This window comes from Sus scrofa, chromosome 2 (assembly GCF_054392235.1).
Source record: "Sus scrofa isolate SSC_HxYL_T2T_F1_AM1 chromosome 2, Sscrofa_HxYL_maternal_Yorkshire_Landrace_v2.0, whole genome shotgun sequence".
Lineage (NCBI taxonomy): Eukaryota > Metazoa > Chordata > Mammalia > Artiodactyla > Suidae > Sus > Sus scrofa.
This window is the reverse complement of record NC_139384.1, coordinates 116,351,768-116,368,447: the sequence shown is the minus strand read 5'-3', so window position 1 is coordinate 116,368,447 and position 16,680 is coordinate 116,351,768. Positions and strand designations below refer to the sequence as shown.

At 35.0% G+C, this 16,680-nt stretch overlaps 1 protein-coding gene across 6 annotated transcripts in view; it reads left to right on the top strand.

Annotated features, from left to right (window-relative positions):
• LOC110259429 (uncharacterized) overlaps positions 1-16,191 on the top strand; it is a 904,175-nt gene extending 887,984 nt beyond the window's left edge. For 4 of the 6 annotated variants that reach the window (XR_014838422.1, XR_014838425.1, XM_085014126.1 and 1 more), the window contains 2 exons: positions 11,691-12,883; positions 14,638-16,191. The gene's annotated coding sequence lies outside the window, so the exon portion shown is untranslated. Of the gene's footprint in view, positions 1-9,934; positions 10,053-11,690; positions 12,947-14,637 lie in introns of those variants that run through there. The other 2 variants (XR_014838423.1, XM_085014120.1) reach the window with 1 other exon arrangement.
• Positions 16,192-16,680: the final 489 nt, after the last annotated feature.

Here is a 16,680-nt window from a genome sequence, read left to right as displayed (position 1 = left end):
TCAGTACCCAGTGAACTGTGATGGCAGTCAAGATGACCTGGGGCTTCTCCAAACCACAGACCTAAAGAGAGAAGGCCCAAAGGATCACCATGCAGATAGCTTATATGGAAAAAATTCGGATTCAGGAATATAAATAAATAGTGACATATTGATGCTAACAGGCTGCCCCAAGACTTGGAAATCTGTTCCCCACTTATTTCTAGTATTTTTACTCCCTGCTTGTAATCTTTTCAAACTATGTGGATTACCTCTTTAGTTCTGGAAACAGGTCAAGTCTGGGTAATTGCGATCTTTTGTACAATTCTAAAAAACAAAAAATTGAAAACTTAAAAGCCCTCCATGAAGAGGTATGGATTATACATTCTATAAGCAAAGAGAATGCATGGGTATCTTCAAATATTAACCAGTTGGTGAGCAAATTTGTAAAGATAATATTGCAAAGATGATAATGAATGACTCTAATATTAAGTAAGGATTCGTGTTTTTCATTGTTCAATTTGTGTTACTTTTACACTCAAATGTAGGGTAGTGAACTAAAATGAACCTAACTGTTTATTATTTGCAAGGCTGTGAATATCAGTGATAAGTGTGTCAGAAATTTGAATTATGGGTTCACTAACACATAGGTGCAGGAGCCAGGCATAAGTGAAAGCCAACTGTGAGTAATCAGAATAGATAGAGGTTAGTTATCACTATCAACTCAAAAAGTAAGAGCAAGAGGGGAAAAAAATGACTGATTTAGAATATTCCTAGGTCTCCACTCCAAAAACGATGTATATTAAAGTCTGATTTGATCTAATAGGATGTGAGTATTGGAACTAATGACATTATACAAATGTACTTCAGGATTTATCCTGACAAAATAAGGACAATAAAGAGGTAGTATTAACTACAAGTTCATTCATCACAACATTGTTTATGAATGTCCACAGTTTAAAATCATAATGATGCATAAAAATTGATATTTGGTTAACTGTATTGCATTTGTTCATTAGAATACTTTGTAACTATTTTAGTGCTGCTTTAGAAAATTATGTAGTGTTAAAAGTTGATTTAAGTCTCTAAGTGGGTTGATTTTATCATTATATTATAAGTACCACGTACAACCTGTCTTGTTATAAATAACTAAAATTCATGATGGACAAACAAATAAAACAGTAAGTATATTACAATTCCACTTTTAACTCATACGGAAAAGTTATCAAACACCTACAATATCAGCCACTTTATTAGTACTGACAAGAGAATAAATAAAAGGCCCTATCCTCCGGGATTTTTCATAACAACACACAAACACAAAACAACCAATTTAACAATAAAAAAATATTACGCCAGCATATAATAAGTGAAATAAATGGGGGAATTCCAATGTGGCTCAGTGGGTTAAGGATCCAATGCTGTAATCGCAGTAGCCCAGGTTGCTGCCGAGACATAGGTTCAATCCTTAGCCAGGGAACTTCCACATGGTGTAGGCACAACCAAATAAATAAATAAATAAATAAATAAAACTGAAAAGAACAGTGATGTAGCAAGTTATTTGGTTATGTAGCAAAGGATTACTACATTGTAATTTATGTATTACTGCATTCTATGTAGAGTGGCCAGGATAGTGCTCTTTGATTGTATAACATCCAAAGAGCAGAGAAAAAGAAAAAAAAAAGTGAGCACAGATATCTACATGGGAGCAATTTTCCTCTTCTAATCTCTTGGTGTTTTCTAAGTATTTCATAATGAATGTATATCTTTGTTTATATTTTAACTGAAATTCATATTGAGACAACTGTAGATTCAACTTAAAGTTTTAAGAAGTCATACAAAGCAATCCTGTGTATACTTTACCCAATTGCCACCAATGCAATTTGCAAAAAAGTAGTATATCACAAATATTGTACTGACATTAATGCATTCCACTGGCTTTATTCAACATTTCCCAGTTTTATTTGTACTGATCTGCGTGTATGTGTGTGTTAAGTAACTAAACTACTTCATGATATCATTGCCTCAGCATCTGTTTTGTGTGGTTGAGAAGCCCGCAGGGTCTTTGCCCTGACACTAGCCCTCCCCTGATTACACACCCTAGGTAACAGCCCACGGAGTCACAAGCAAATAAATATAAGTTCCTGATAAGACTTTCCCAATAGCCCTTGTGAGCAATAGCCTCTCATGCCTCTCAGGGCCTTCCCCTTGTTCTCCCCTTAGGTAAGACCTCTCCCTTGCCCTGGAGTTACCAAAGCCTTGCTCTTTTAGATCTGAAATAACCCATCTGCCCTCACCTGGGAATCCCAGAGCATTCCCCCCACAGACCCTAATAAAGTCATGTGCTCCAGGTTTCCCCACACCCTGCTGTCTGCACCCTGCCTTGACGTCCCTGGGTAACCTCTTGAGGCATCATGCTATGTACCACCTCAGGGCCTGACAGTAATAAACTTCTGTATTTCATTTCCCTTGTGGTTTTATGTCAAACTGTTAAAAATGACCTAAAAAGTTTAAATTTCCCAGTAAATTCTTATTCCATTAAATACTTTAGAAATATACATTTTTGAAATGTTATTAACTCCAGGGAGTTTACAATAGGACAAAGAACCCTGAAGTACCACCTTCTGAGATTTTTACTATTGTTTATTAATTTTCCATTTTAAAATACTATATAATTGAAATTATATTTTTAACTGTGGTTATGGATCCAGACTTATATACAGATCATTTGAAGCATAAGCACAGTCAATTAAACTAAACAAATTCATAAGAGAATTTCAGGTCATCATAAACCTACCTGAAATTGTAACACGCATGGCATAGTCTCTACGGGTTCCTGAAATATATTTGACATTGAAGAAGATTATGTTATACTCTAGTCAAACTAGCGAGAGCCAACCAAAAATTCTAAGAAATAGCTGAAATTTTAAATGAGAAGGGTCTTTTTGTTGTAAAGGAGTTTAAATATGAGCATTAATTTTGCAAAAAAAAAAAAAAAACTCCTAACAGATGATTACACAGAATCACCTCATGTAAAGAGACCTTTAAATACTCATCATTTGCCAACAAGCTCATGGAGATGCTCAACATCATTCATCAGCAGAGAAATGCAAATCAAAACTACAATGAGATACTACTTCACATTTGTCAGAATGACTGCCATTTATAAGACAAAAAAATAAGTGTTGGTGAGGATGTAAGGAAAAGAGAACATTCATGCACTTTTGGTGGAAACGTACGCTGGTGCAGCCACTATGGGAAACAATATGGAAGTTCCTAAAAAAGTTAAAAATAGAACTACCTTATGATGCAGTAATTCCACTCCCAGATATTTGTTCAAAGAAAACAAAAATACTAATTCCAAAAGATATATGCACCTCAATGTTTTGCTGCAGCATATTACTTCAGGCAAGATATGAAAGCAACCTAAGTGTTCATCAATAGAGCAGTGGATAAGGAAGAGGTGGTGTATATATACATATGACCATAAAAAGAAATGAAATCTTGCCATTTGCAACAACATAGATGAACCTGGAAGGCATTATGCGAAGTGAAGTAAGTCAGACAAAGATAAAAACTGTGTTAAGTTTTCACCTATATGTGGAATCTAAAAAACAAAACGAATGAATAAATATAACAAAATAGAATCAGACACACAGAGAACAAACTAGTAGTTGCCAGAGGGGAGAAGGGCAAAAGAGGTGAAAAGAATTAAGAGGTACAAATTATTAGTTATAAAATAAAGGTCATAGGGATGTGATGTACAGCAAAGGGAAGAAAGTCAACAATATTATAACTTTTAATGACACATAATCTATAAAATATCAAATCACTATGTTGTATTCCCAAAACTAGTATGATATGGCAAGTCCACTATACTTCAATTAAAAAAAAACAAAAACCATTGCCTTAAGAGGTAAAAAACTAGCATTTTTTTTGCAATTTTTACAATACTAGGATCAATATAATGAAAAACAATAGAACCCACATTTTAAAAATAGTCTCCTGATTTCCTCTCTTAGTGACATTCCTGGCTCAAACTTCATGCTGCCACTTGGTGAGCTGCTGACTACAGGCTCTTTCCCTCTGCCACCAGTGATCGCCCCAATAGTAAGCTATGACATCATACAAACTGGGATTTCTCCTTTGTTCCATTAAATAATATGTCTCTGATAGCAACAGAAATATATGGCAACAAAGTACATTCTCCACTTGGTTTGTAAGCCAGGTATCATTGCCACTATTAAGAAGGTTCAAGTATTCCTTCTCTCAATGCTAGAGTATGAAGAGTTCCCAAGAATATTTACTGATCAAAAATGTAAATCACGGAGTTCCCATTGTGGCTCACTGGGTTACATACTCAACTAGAATCCATGAGGATGTGGGTTCAATACCTGGCCTTACTCAATAGGTTAAGAATCCCGCACTGCGTCAAGCTGCGGCATAGGTCACAAAGCTGTGGTTTCAATGCCGTGTTGCTGTGGCTGTGGTGTAGGTCAGCAGCTGTGGTTCTATCTCCAATTCAACCCCTAGCCTGGGAACCTCCATATGCCATGGGTGTGGCCCTAAAATGACCAAAAAAAAAAAAAATGTAAATCACATGGGTGATGGAATCACTGAGAAGCAAAATCAAATTTAAAAAAAATTTAAATCCAACAGTTAGGTAGTTTCTACGGCAGAAGTGGAGTAGGGATGCAGTCCATATAAAAAGGTTATTCAGAAGCAGTAAAGCCCATCAGCAGATCACAGGATGGCCCACTGAACTTGGTTCTCAAGAACACAGGTGGAACAGGCAAACATTTGAAATGCTCTGGATTAGTCTCATGGAAATCCAAAAGCCACAAAGAAATTAACTGACATTTAATAATGTTTGGTTGGCTGGTTTCAGGGTAGTTCTGTTACCATTATATAAATGCATATTCCAGTAAAAAATTCAGTCTCTGTTACATTACATATTTTCAACATTTCTATATTTCCTGTCACACTAAATCTAAACTGTTCTGCATGACATTTAAGAAGGTCTGTTTTTTACATTTCATTTTCTTCCTCAATCCTTTTTTTTTTTTCTCTCTCTCTATCCTAACACTGTTTGGCACTTTGATCTCTATGACTAGGGCCTAATATACTTACCTAGCCTCACTAGGGACATTTAATGCTGTTGCTCTCACTTGCAATTTCTTCTTCCCTCCTACATGAAATCTACTAAAGAAAAGTTTCAGCTAATGGACCCATGGTGAAGCTTTGTATAAGTGAATTGTTATGAGCATATAGTTATGATCAATTCCAGTTTCAAGGATGCACGTGGAAAGTGGACTCCGAACTGATTTCTAAACCTGAAATTTCTGGGCAGGGCCCCAGCGACTACCATAAAGAGGAGGATTTGAGGGGAAAGTAGAATAGGCAGTATTTGAATAGATCTGATGATATAGTCTTCCTATTATGTTGATTTTTATTTATTTTTTCTTTTTACAGCCACACTTGCAGCATATGGAAGTTCCCAGGCTAGGGGTCAAATAGGAGCTGCAGGTGCAGGCCTACGTCACAGCCAGAGCAACACTGGATCTGAGCTGCATCTGAGACCTATGCCACAACTTATGGCAATGGTGGATCCTTAACCCCCAGAGTGCAGCCAGGAATCAAACCCACATCCTCATAGAGACTACATCAGGTCCTTAATCTGCTGAGCCACAATGGGAACTCCTCCTATTATGGTGATTTTTACAAAAGCAAGATTTCATCTGAAAAATTAAGGTTCCCTGGGAGAAATATTTTTAAATATTTTAAAAGTGTCTAAAGTCTTTTTGCACACAATGTGAGTAAATATTATGTGTGTGACTTAAGGGTGTGCACAGATTTTATTTCCATAATTCAAACAAGATAATTAAAATTGTATTTGAAATACAGTGTACAAAATGGTAAACAGAATAAAGATTTTTTGTGTGTATGAGAAATTTTTTTATTTAATTTGGGTCCTGATTTGTAGAGTGTCAATTATAGCCATTGACTTTTTTCTCTTCCCAATGCAACAAAAAGAATATTTGTCTATCTGTGATAAGTCTTTGTAGTTGATAAATTTATCGCTTTTCCTGTATTTTTTTATTTTCTCATCAAGTATTTCTATTATACAGAATTCTTTTAAAAGATATGGTAAATGTTTCAATATGGCACCCGCAACTACTTAATGTAACTAATTCTTCAGTGTTAATTATATTTATCTCTAATATTAAGATTCTTAGGCTAATTTGTGGAAAATCATAAATATTGCTAATGGTTCTCAATTTTTTATATCCATATAAGAATTCTGACAAAAATATTAGCTTTTATTTTTATAAAAATAATGGAAAGTGTTATTACTGTCTACCTCTACTATCACTATTGTTTAGTTTTCTAGATACTTTATTTGTTGACATATAAAGAAATGAAAATAAGACATGCTCTATGGAATTCCCCAAGTAGAATCCTCTCTCACGTAGCTAATTAAAATTTTCTTCCTGGGATAAATTTTTATGCATTTATTTTACATCATTTGGAGTCAAAAGAAAAAACGTATATTCTCCAGAAGCAATGATTTTTATTTTACACTCATGATCTATTTTTGTTTGAAGCATTCCTTCATTTCCTCTGAGTCCAACTTAAAGCAATATACTCAGAATCAAATTTAGAATATAGTTAATTTCATGATGAAATTAATTATTGGGAGTTCCTCGATAGCCTAGTGGGTTAAGGATCTGGTGTTTTCCTTGCTCTGCCTCAAGTAACTGCTGTGGCGTGGGTTCAACCCCTGGTCTGGGAACTTCCACATGCTGTGGGCACATTTAAAAAAAAAGAGAAAAAAATTTTACTGAGAAATGATTTTCAAGAAAAGGAAACAGGAATATATATCATATAGATAAAGATGAGAAAGTAACTGATGAGTGGGCTGACTGCTAACAAATCACAATCAAGCTTCCTTCAATGATTATCTTAGGGACCAACACGGTACATAGGTATGATTCCTTTATCACATAGCTCTGGAGAACAGTTTTCACCTGAAGATGAAGAAGTAAACTTCATATTCCTGATGCAAACAAAATATCCCGAGGTTCCATTGTGGCTCAGAGGAAATGAATCTGATTAGTATCCATGAGGATGTGGGTTTGATCCTTGGCCTCACGGTGGGTCAGGGATCAGGCACTGCTGTGAGCTGTGGTGTAGGTCACAGACACGGCTCAGAGCTTGTGTTGATGTGGCTGTGGTGTTTGCCAGCAGCTGTAGCTCCAATTTGACCCCTAGTCTGGGAACTTCCATATGCCAGAAGCGTGGTCCTAAAAAGCAAAAAAAAAAAAAAAAAAATCCTCTTCTCCTAAGAACAGGGCTACTAAACTAAATAGTACATTCCAGAGAACTACAATAGGAATCATACTCAGTAGTTTACGGGAATTAAAGTGATTTCTCAAAAATACATACATTTTATAGTAAGAACAAACTTTTAGTTCTCACTTTATGACCATATTAAGAAAGAACCAAAGTTCTATTTTCTTTTTTTTTTAAGAAATAAATTCAGGAAGATTAGCTTATAGGAGAAAAGAACCAAAACCTGTGTGAGTCAGATCCTCGGGACTTTGTTAGGGACTTTCCTAGCCCAGTGACTTGCTTCCCCCATCAGGTCACAGTGTGTGTGATTCACACAGGCATTTGAGCAAAACTGCAAATCACTACATGCTCTGCACTTTTATTACCACCCATAAATAGTCCAGATAGGGAACATAAAATCTATAAAAGATAGAAGTTTGAGATAGAGCATAGAAACAAGCTATCTGTAAAGAAAAGGATGTTTTTCGTACCCATAGGAAGAAAAAGTAAAATACTTAGGTGACCATTGTAAATGAGAGAAGGAAGTTGCAAAATGTTACAAAAGAGTCCCTTGAATAATTGTACGAGAAAAGAAAATGCCACTAAAAATAAGAAGTCTTAGTTTAACAAATCAGTTGAATGCATTTTAATATATGTATAACCCTCCTAAGTATTTGCATAAATTAATATAGCATTAGTATGTTGGGTAAAAAAAAACTTTTTTTAGGAAAAAGTTCAGAATTTTCTATATTTTCCTGAGGAACCAGTAGAAAAGTATGTCTTTTTTTTTTTTTTTTTTTTTTTTTTTGCCATGACCGTGGCATGTGGAAGTTCCCAGGCCATGGATTAAATCCATGCCACAGCAGCAACTCCAACAACAATGCTGGATCTTTAACCCACTACATCATAATGGACCTTCCCAATGTGTCCTTTAATATGATTAATTCCTAGGTTATCACTGAAAGAAGGATAATACACTTGCTAGACATATACATGTAAACAATGATGAGAGCTCATATTCATTTTGGAAGTTCTTTTTAAAAAATCATTTAGTATTTAAAATGATTACTCTAAAAACAAAAAAGTATGCCCACAGAGCCACTGAGAAAAGTAAATTTTTATTACCATTTCACATTTCTGCTCACAAATAGTTCTCTCCAGCCTGGCAACTATTCCTTATTCACTAGGCTTGGTTTATAAAGACTTCTTATTTGATCATCAGATTCATCAAATTATGATGAACATCTATTAGTTATAATGATTCAAATGTATATTTTTTTGTCATTATGAGTCTTCAAGTTTTTAAAAAATGGGATCCCACTTATTCTGAGCAAGAGCAGTTAACAGTGTTTTATAGAATTTAGAATTCTAAGGAAACCACACGACCTTGGAAAAAATGTACAGAAAAAAAGAAATAATTTTGATTCTTTTTAAAAAGAATTCTCTTCTTTGTCACTTGACAAAAAGGTCTCTTTTCTGACAAGGAAATTATTCTTTTACACCAAGTAGTTCTAATTTAGGCCTAATCAGAAGAAGATTTGGAGCCATGAGATGAAAAAGGCAGTGATTCTAGAACATCAGTTAAATTTATATCATTACTTTAAAGTCTTACAAACATTTCTGGTTATACTTTTAAGTTTGGAAGACTACAAAAGAGCACTCTTTCAGCCTGTGGCAACTCTGTGTCCTAAGCTATGTGCCTGTTTTAGCATTGAAGAAGATAATATGCAATGTGTAATTTTAGACACACTGTAAAAAATAGAAGAGAATAAAATAAGAATAGGAATTGAATTATTAATAATACTGCTGTTAGAGATAAGCCTTTTGTCACTTTATAGATAGAATTTAAACTTTTGGGGGACCTCTCAGTCACAGAACAAGTAGCATTGGTTCAAATGTGTTTTCAAAAAGAATTGTGTTTGAGAATGGATAAACAGACACATGGTCTTGGAAAGAAACTGTTAATACTGCTCTACATTATTCCTGAACTGACATCTTTGAGTTTCTTTTAAAGAAATGAACACACACACACACACACACACACACACACACAGAGCAAATCCCATTGTGGCTCAGCAGATTAAGAACCCAACTATTATGCATGAGGATGCAGGTTCAATCTCCGGCCTCTCTCAGTGGGATGAGGATCCAGTGATTTAGGTCACAGACGTGGCTGGGATCCCATGGTGCTGTGGCTGTGGTTTAGCCCAATAGCTGCAACTCCAATTAGACTCTAGGCTGGGAACTTCCATATGCCACAACTGCAACCCTAAAAAAGAAAAAAAAAAAGTGATGATGACACAGATTGGCTATTACTCAGAATCTCAAGGTGTAATTAATACATTTGCCAACACAGCAGAAAGGTGGGAACACAGTCTAACTTGGGAAGTAAAAAGAAGCTGACTCTCAGTGAGTTTGGGTTGCTGTAACAAAAACACCAGAGACTGGGGTGGCTTAAACAACATTTCTTTCTCACAGTTTAGAAGGCTGGGAAAACCAAGGTTAAGGCCCCTGCAGATCTAGTGTCTGGTAAGAGCCCAGTTCTTGACTTGTACTTAGCTAACTTCTAGCTATTTCCTCATGTAACTCAGAGAGTCCTTTTTCTTCTCTTTGTCTTCCTCTACAGGATCTAATTCCATCATGTGGGTTTATCTTCATGACTTCACCTAAAGCCAACCACCTCCCACACACTCCATCTCCCAACACAATCAACACCAGGGACCAGGGTCCCAGCACATGAATCGGTGGGTTGTGGATAAAAGATACCAACATGCAGTGTACAGCACCAACCAGTTTGAAAGGGATTAAAACAATTCTGACTTTCTTAGGACAGGGCACTCCATAATTCAACAAAGAAATATATTAAAATAACCTCTTTTGAACTGAAAGAGTCAAACTTTATAAATTTAATAATCTATAAATTCCAGGCAAAACTAGATATCAGAAAGAGCTTTAAATATTTAGTAATAGTAACATTTAAAAATAACATTTATTTAGTCCTCTATTGGGTGAGAATTTAATATTGCCTTTAAACAAGATCTTACAAATATCATCACTGGCTACCTATTACTCCAGTAAAAATATATTTCATTTGGTAATTTAATCTTCAATGAGTATAAACTGTGCAAAAAAAGGAGTGCTTTGGAAAGCTCTTCAATACAAAAAGATGTTACAAAATAGAAGTACTGTTAACTAGACTTGAAAGAGCTAATGAATCATTCACTGGAAAATTTCACCTGAGCAGGAAGTACAACGCCATTTGGATATTACCTTTTTCATTGAATATGTAGGAATTAATTGTAAAATGAATTGCACCTACTTCCATTAAGTTGTAAAGAAGTGTAGTGTGATGCAGTTTTCTGATACTTGAGATGCCCAAGAACAATTTTCACACCTCATTGCTACCTATAAATGAGAGGTAAAATGAAACCTAAGACATAATAGGAGCCCTTTAAGCTCTTTGATCACTCATTATGTGGATTTTTCCCTACAATATCACTTTAGCTTCCCTGATTTATACATCAGAACTGAAAATGATTCAGATTAGATGTAAATGTTGCAGGTATTATTAGAAATCTGGTAAACTCTTTCAGCTCAAGTGATTGAAACAGAACCAAATTTTTCATTTGCTCAATCTTAACCATATCATATTTCCCCATTCAACTGTTATTAATTTTTACAGACTTTACAATTGCTCTTTGACATGTCAAACTATGTGTTTTTGAAAATTTTCTTAAAATATTTTTATCTCATAGACTAGTTCAATAATAATTGTGAAAAAGTGAAAACTGAGAATCTCTGACTATAAAATCTGTACCCTTCCAAATCAGTTTAAGGATTCCTAGATTTCTGGTAGGTGATCCCTAACTCCTATATACACCCCTCATTTCAAATCCGATCCCTATGAGCTCTTTCAGGTTTGCTACTGCATTTTTTGTCTTAAAGAAATTAGCAAATTCTGAAAATCATTAGTACTAGCAGAAAATCCTTTCGTTTGTTGTCTCATAAACAAAAAGGTTGAAAGAACACTCACAACAGGAATAATTGAGAAAAAAGTTAGAAACTTCCTGTGTTCATAGAATTTTTCATTTATTATAATCAAGTGCTGAAATGGAGATATCAGAGGAGCCACCGTCCAAAGCAAATTCTATTGTTAGATATAAAAATAATTGTAGAAATCCCTCAATCCTGAAGAGCACGCATGAGAGGAGAATGGGTCTGAGAGATTGTTTTTAGAGAGCATTTCTTCAGAGAGAACTTAATTGTGATCCCTGGCCTCTGAGGGAAAGGGGGAAAGGAGTGTTGCCTCCTAGGCAGAATCCAAGCAAGAAGGGCTTTCATACAATTACTTGATTACTTGGAGGACTATGTTTATCTTTCAGGGTGCATAGTGATGGGCTGGTGTCTGATGATGTCAGAGGAATCTAAAGAGCAAAAGGCTGGCTGAAGCAACATGTGGCATCAGACTGAAAGCTATGGCCTGGGAACTACTCCATTCTCAGATTTGGCTGAAACAATGATGCTCGAGCATTTCCTGTGAATCGGATGCAGGCTACATAGAAGAGAAACGGCTCAGGGTTGTCTCAGAGCCTATGAATCAAGGCCTACTAGAGAGGGAAGGGAGACTGAAAGGTAAAAGGTGGAAGATCACTGTATGCTTAGGGTGTGGATCAAGTCCAGAGTGACCAGCCAAAAGAGACATTGTCTATGAATGACCATGGCAACAGCAGCTTGGGCTGTCTCCCAAAGAAACTTAGGAAATGGACAAATATAGGATGTCTTCAAAATCCTGCCATATTCCAAAGAGTATGAGACAAAGTATTTCTTTTGTCACTTATAACCTGGATAGATCAGAAAGCAAGGCTAGAAATACAATGCAAGGAAAATTAGAAGTCAGTGCAAAACCATTTTTCTTATAGCATTCAAGGAGAACATGACACAGGGGTTGGCCCAGAAGAACTACAGCATGAAAAGTGGAGCTGAGAAAGATGAATGAAAGACTTTATTAGCAAACGAAACCCAGAGTTGCAATAAGGAGGGCAAGAGGAGCTGATGTCTCAAGAAGGAAGGAAGCTCTGAGTAAGAGGATGTGATAGACAGTGAAGATTGAAAAATGTCTGATTGTCATGAAAGTGGCTTTCCAGGAATGGTATAAATCAGAGTAATTTTAAACTGGAAAATTCACTGATTTTCCCCTTCAATAATAGATGTTCTAGAAGTTTTGAAAACTGCTAGAAGTTAGAACAACTATTTCTATCTCTACCACTTCTTTCCTGCGTGCCCCTGAGTAAGTCACTTGTAAGTCATTGAATAAGTCAGTCAGTCACTGAGTAAATAAGTATGTCTACTCTTGTTTCCTTAAAAGAAAATAATGCGTGGAGTTTCCACTGTGGCACAATAGCTCAAGGATCCTGCATTGCTACAGCTGTGGAATAGGTTGCAGCTATGGCTTGGATGCTACCTCTGCAAGAATTTCCATATGCTGTGGGTGTAGCAAAACAAATAAACAAACAAAAACAAACAAACAAAAAAACAAACTCATTTCAGAAATGTTTTCAACTGATAAGATAAAGTGGTAAGTGGCTGACAATTTATTTCAATTTAAAGGTCTTCAAATGAATAAACTGCTTTATTCAAATGAATACATTTCAGTGTTGATTATTTAGATAGGTATTTATACATGTTTACAAAGATTATATAATTAAACTCTTTTTGCAGTGCCATCTGGTAACATCCAAAGTGATTGATCCTGTTACTGCAAATATCTCAATTTTCTTAAGGAAATATTTTGTAGAAAATGAAAATTAACTCTAAAAATTACAAAGGGCTGTGTTTAATACAGTTATACAATTAATTTTTATTCCTCAGATGGATGAGTATGCAAATAAATAAAGTTCTAACTCACAATACATTTGTATACAAATAGAAAACTCACTATAAGCTATGTTTTCGCAGAGGAACACTATAACTCAGTACCACTGATGTCATCCTTATCTCCATAAACTGGTCCTAAATATGGGGAGGAAAAGGTAGCTCATGAAAACTGACCCAAAAAAGCTTATTTCAGCAATTATCCCCTTGATAATGACAGACAACCCCTAAACCCAGTTAAAACTTAAACCAGTTCCCAAATCTGAGGAAGTGTTTGATAACAATATGTATGATGGAAGCTAAATAATACCTAACACAGCTTATGATTTAAGTCATAACTTCCTGCTAGAATTTAATATTTAAATTATTGCTAAATGAAATGTACAAAAATATATCCCAAAACTGGTGTCATGAAAAAGAAAAACACTCTAATATAGTTTTTAATGTCACCTGTGCAAATTATTTTAAAGTTAAGGAAATTTCTGAGTTATTGGCATTTTGCGTCTAATGAGAATATTTAAAATGTAATGATATAATGTATAAGCTAATCAACTCAGACATATATATGCTCACTTAAAATTAATTTGTCATACCCTACAATTCAACAAAATTGCTCAGAATCATCCCTCGGAGAAAATACTATATTTATCTCCATGGAATTTTTAAATTAAAAAGAACTATTAAATAGTAACTGTAAAATAAGCCTCAAAATTACACATATCTGATTGTCCATGATGAATGTCCTGTCAATGACCACTGGTTTAATATGACAAGACTATCACTTAAAATATGAATGCACATTAAAATATATATTGGTAATAATATGGTATTAGGATATCTTATGCATGGAAGAGGAAACGTCAAGCCATCATTTATCACTTTAATCTACTCAGAAAATAAAATAGTATCAATATATACCATTCTTAAAGAATTGCCTGATTTTAAAGAAATATTTTCAGTAGGTAGTGACCAAGTAATAGTTTGCTTCCATATTAGAATGTAAAAATTTATATCGCAAGAATTTTCCTTTTTTTTCCTACTTCTAAACAAAAGGAAATAGGAAAATATGTGATGAAAATGAATGGCAGACACACACACAGATGTGTATTATATATACCTGCAAAATGTTCATATATTCCATTTACCCCATCATCACAATATATCTTTAAATTATTTATCATATTCATAGAAGAGAAATAAAATAAGATTTTAGAAAGATTGAAATAGATGTATTTTGATTTAAATATCTGATCTGGGATTGTGATGGCTAACCTCGAGATGACTCCCAATGACCCACTCTTCTGTCATTCATAATCTTCTCCCACATTATGTCATAGTTGGTCTGTGGTGTCACCAATATAAAATGGCAAAAATGATGGTATGTCTCTTCTGAATTAGGTTATAAAAAACAGTTCAGCTTCTCTTTTGTGTATTCTCTCTCTCTTGCCTTGCACCTAGAGAAAGTAGGTGCATGTTGTACTACAGAGGGGCCCACAGTGATGATGCTCTGCCAGCAACCATGTGGATGAGTGAGCTTGAGAGTGGATCCTCCAGCCCCAGTCAAGTCTTCAGATGACTGCAGTCCTGGCCAGCAACTTAATTATAAGTCCATAAGAGATCCTGAACGAGAACCACCCAAATTTTTAACACACAGAAAATGTGAGATAAATGTTTGTTTATTGTTTAAGATACTAGGTGGGGCAATTTATTATACAAAAACGTAAAGATAATGATTTGAAGATCATGAATTTAAATGAAGATACAACTCTTGTTTATATTTTCTTTTAATAGTAAATTTAATAGTAGTATTTTCAGACCAAAACTTTTTAAACCATGTATTTGCTTTCTCACATCCATCTTTGTTTGTTTATTAAGAGGTGAATTTTCTCAATATTAGATTCATAAAGTTTTTAGTACCTTAAAAATTTACATATTAAGGCCCATTTTATTTATTTAGCTCCATGTCTAACATTTGTGCTGACATATGTCACTTAATAAATTTTAGTCACTGCATTCCTCCCACTAATGAAAAATGAGATTTTTGAAACATGTCCATCTAGACCTCTGAGAAGATTGTACACTTGTGAGGCAAGAGTTGCTACTTGCTTGCAGTAGGAATTACATGCACTTTTTCCTTAGCTTGCTTTACCTGACCAAGGTTTTTTAAGGCTGCAATTCATTTACCATCCTCCCACCCCCAAGCACACATACCGCACAAAATTATAGACACAAATAAGGATCCCTTGGGCTGAATATGTTTTGCTTTTGTACCTTCTGCCATCCAGGAATCATTTAGAAAATATAATAATATATACACAGTCATCTCTTTTTTCTTTCTCCTATATTTTTTTGCATTGCATTTGTATTGCTACACTTCCTGAAATACACTAGCTTCTGCAATATGTTTTTATTTTAAAGGTATTTAGTGAAATAGGAGAAGTAAAAAGGCCAAAAGTTACCTTGAACCTAAGGTCAGATGTGACAACACAAGAAAATGTCCAAATAACAGAAAATCACCCTATGAGACAAGCGACCTTTTTTTCAAATGGTGACATAATGTGGTTTTGGGGGTATTAAAACTACAATGCACAAGGCTAGTTGAGTAAATATGTTATAATCAAACTATATTTTGTTACACTATTTTTAAAAATTGTTACATTTAAAATTTGTGTGAAATGGAATCCTACAATTGTATGTGTCTGGTAGGGTTTTGTAAATTAAGGAATCTAATGTTTTTCCCCTGGAGACTTATCTAAAATTATATATATATACACATATTATTCTTTATATGTTAGAGAACCTATACCATTGAACAGAGATAAATGACATTTGGATTAATTTAGTCTTTAATCCCTATCACACCAGGGCTATGGTTCTTGCTCACTTATCTGGAACCACAGGAAACATCAATATCTTTGGCACAGGAAGGTGTAAATATTCAAATACTGTACCCAGGTCCAAGTCAACTTCTTCCTCTCATTAATTTCTAAATAAACAGTTTTCAGTTCTGCCTAATTTTGCATATTTACCCTTTTCTTTTTCACCAGAACTTTGCCATCTGTGGAATGTATTGTGGCCACTTTCCAATGGCAATTCAACTCTAGGTTTAGGAACTCACTTCACTGAACAGAGCAAATTAATTTTTGGCATCAGTACACAGAGCAGCAGGTAATAGGGAGGTAGAGAGGTGGGGAGACCCAGAGAGCTCTGTCGTTGGCCCTGGAGCCAGAGAAGTAAGCTGCTTACATGCCTGGTAACATCTGAGTTTCTTCTTACCACATGTTATTGAATATAATATTTCCATATATCAGTGACTTCTGCTGAATTTCTCCTTCTCTATCCTTCTTTCACATAACTCAAGACATGAAAGGTAACCTTCCACCAACACCTTCAGTAACAAGCTGGCAGTTATCTTTCAAGTGGTCTGAACAGAGCCTCTGCATCTTTTGAGATGCTCTACAGTTCTGGAGTTCAAATCCCCAGTGATCTTTGCTAAGTACA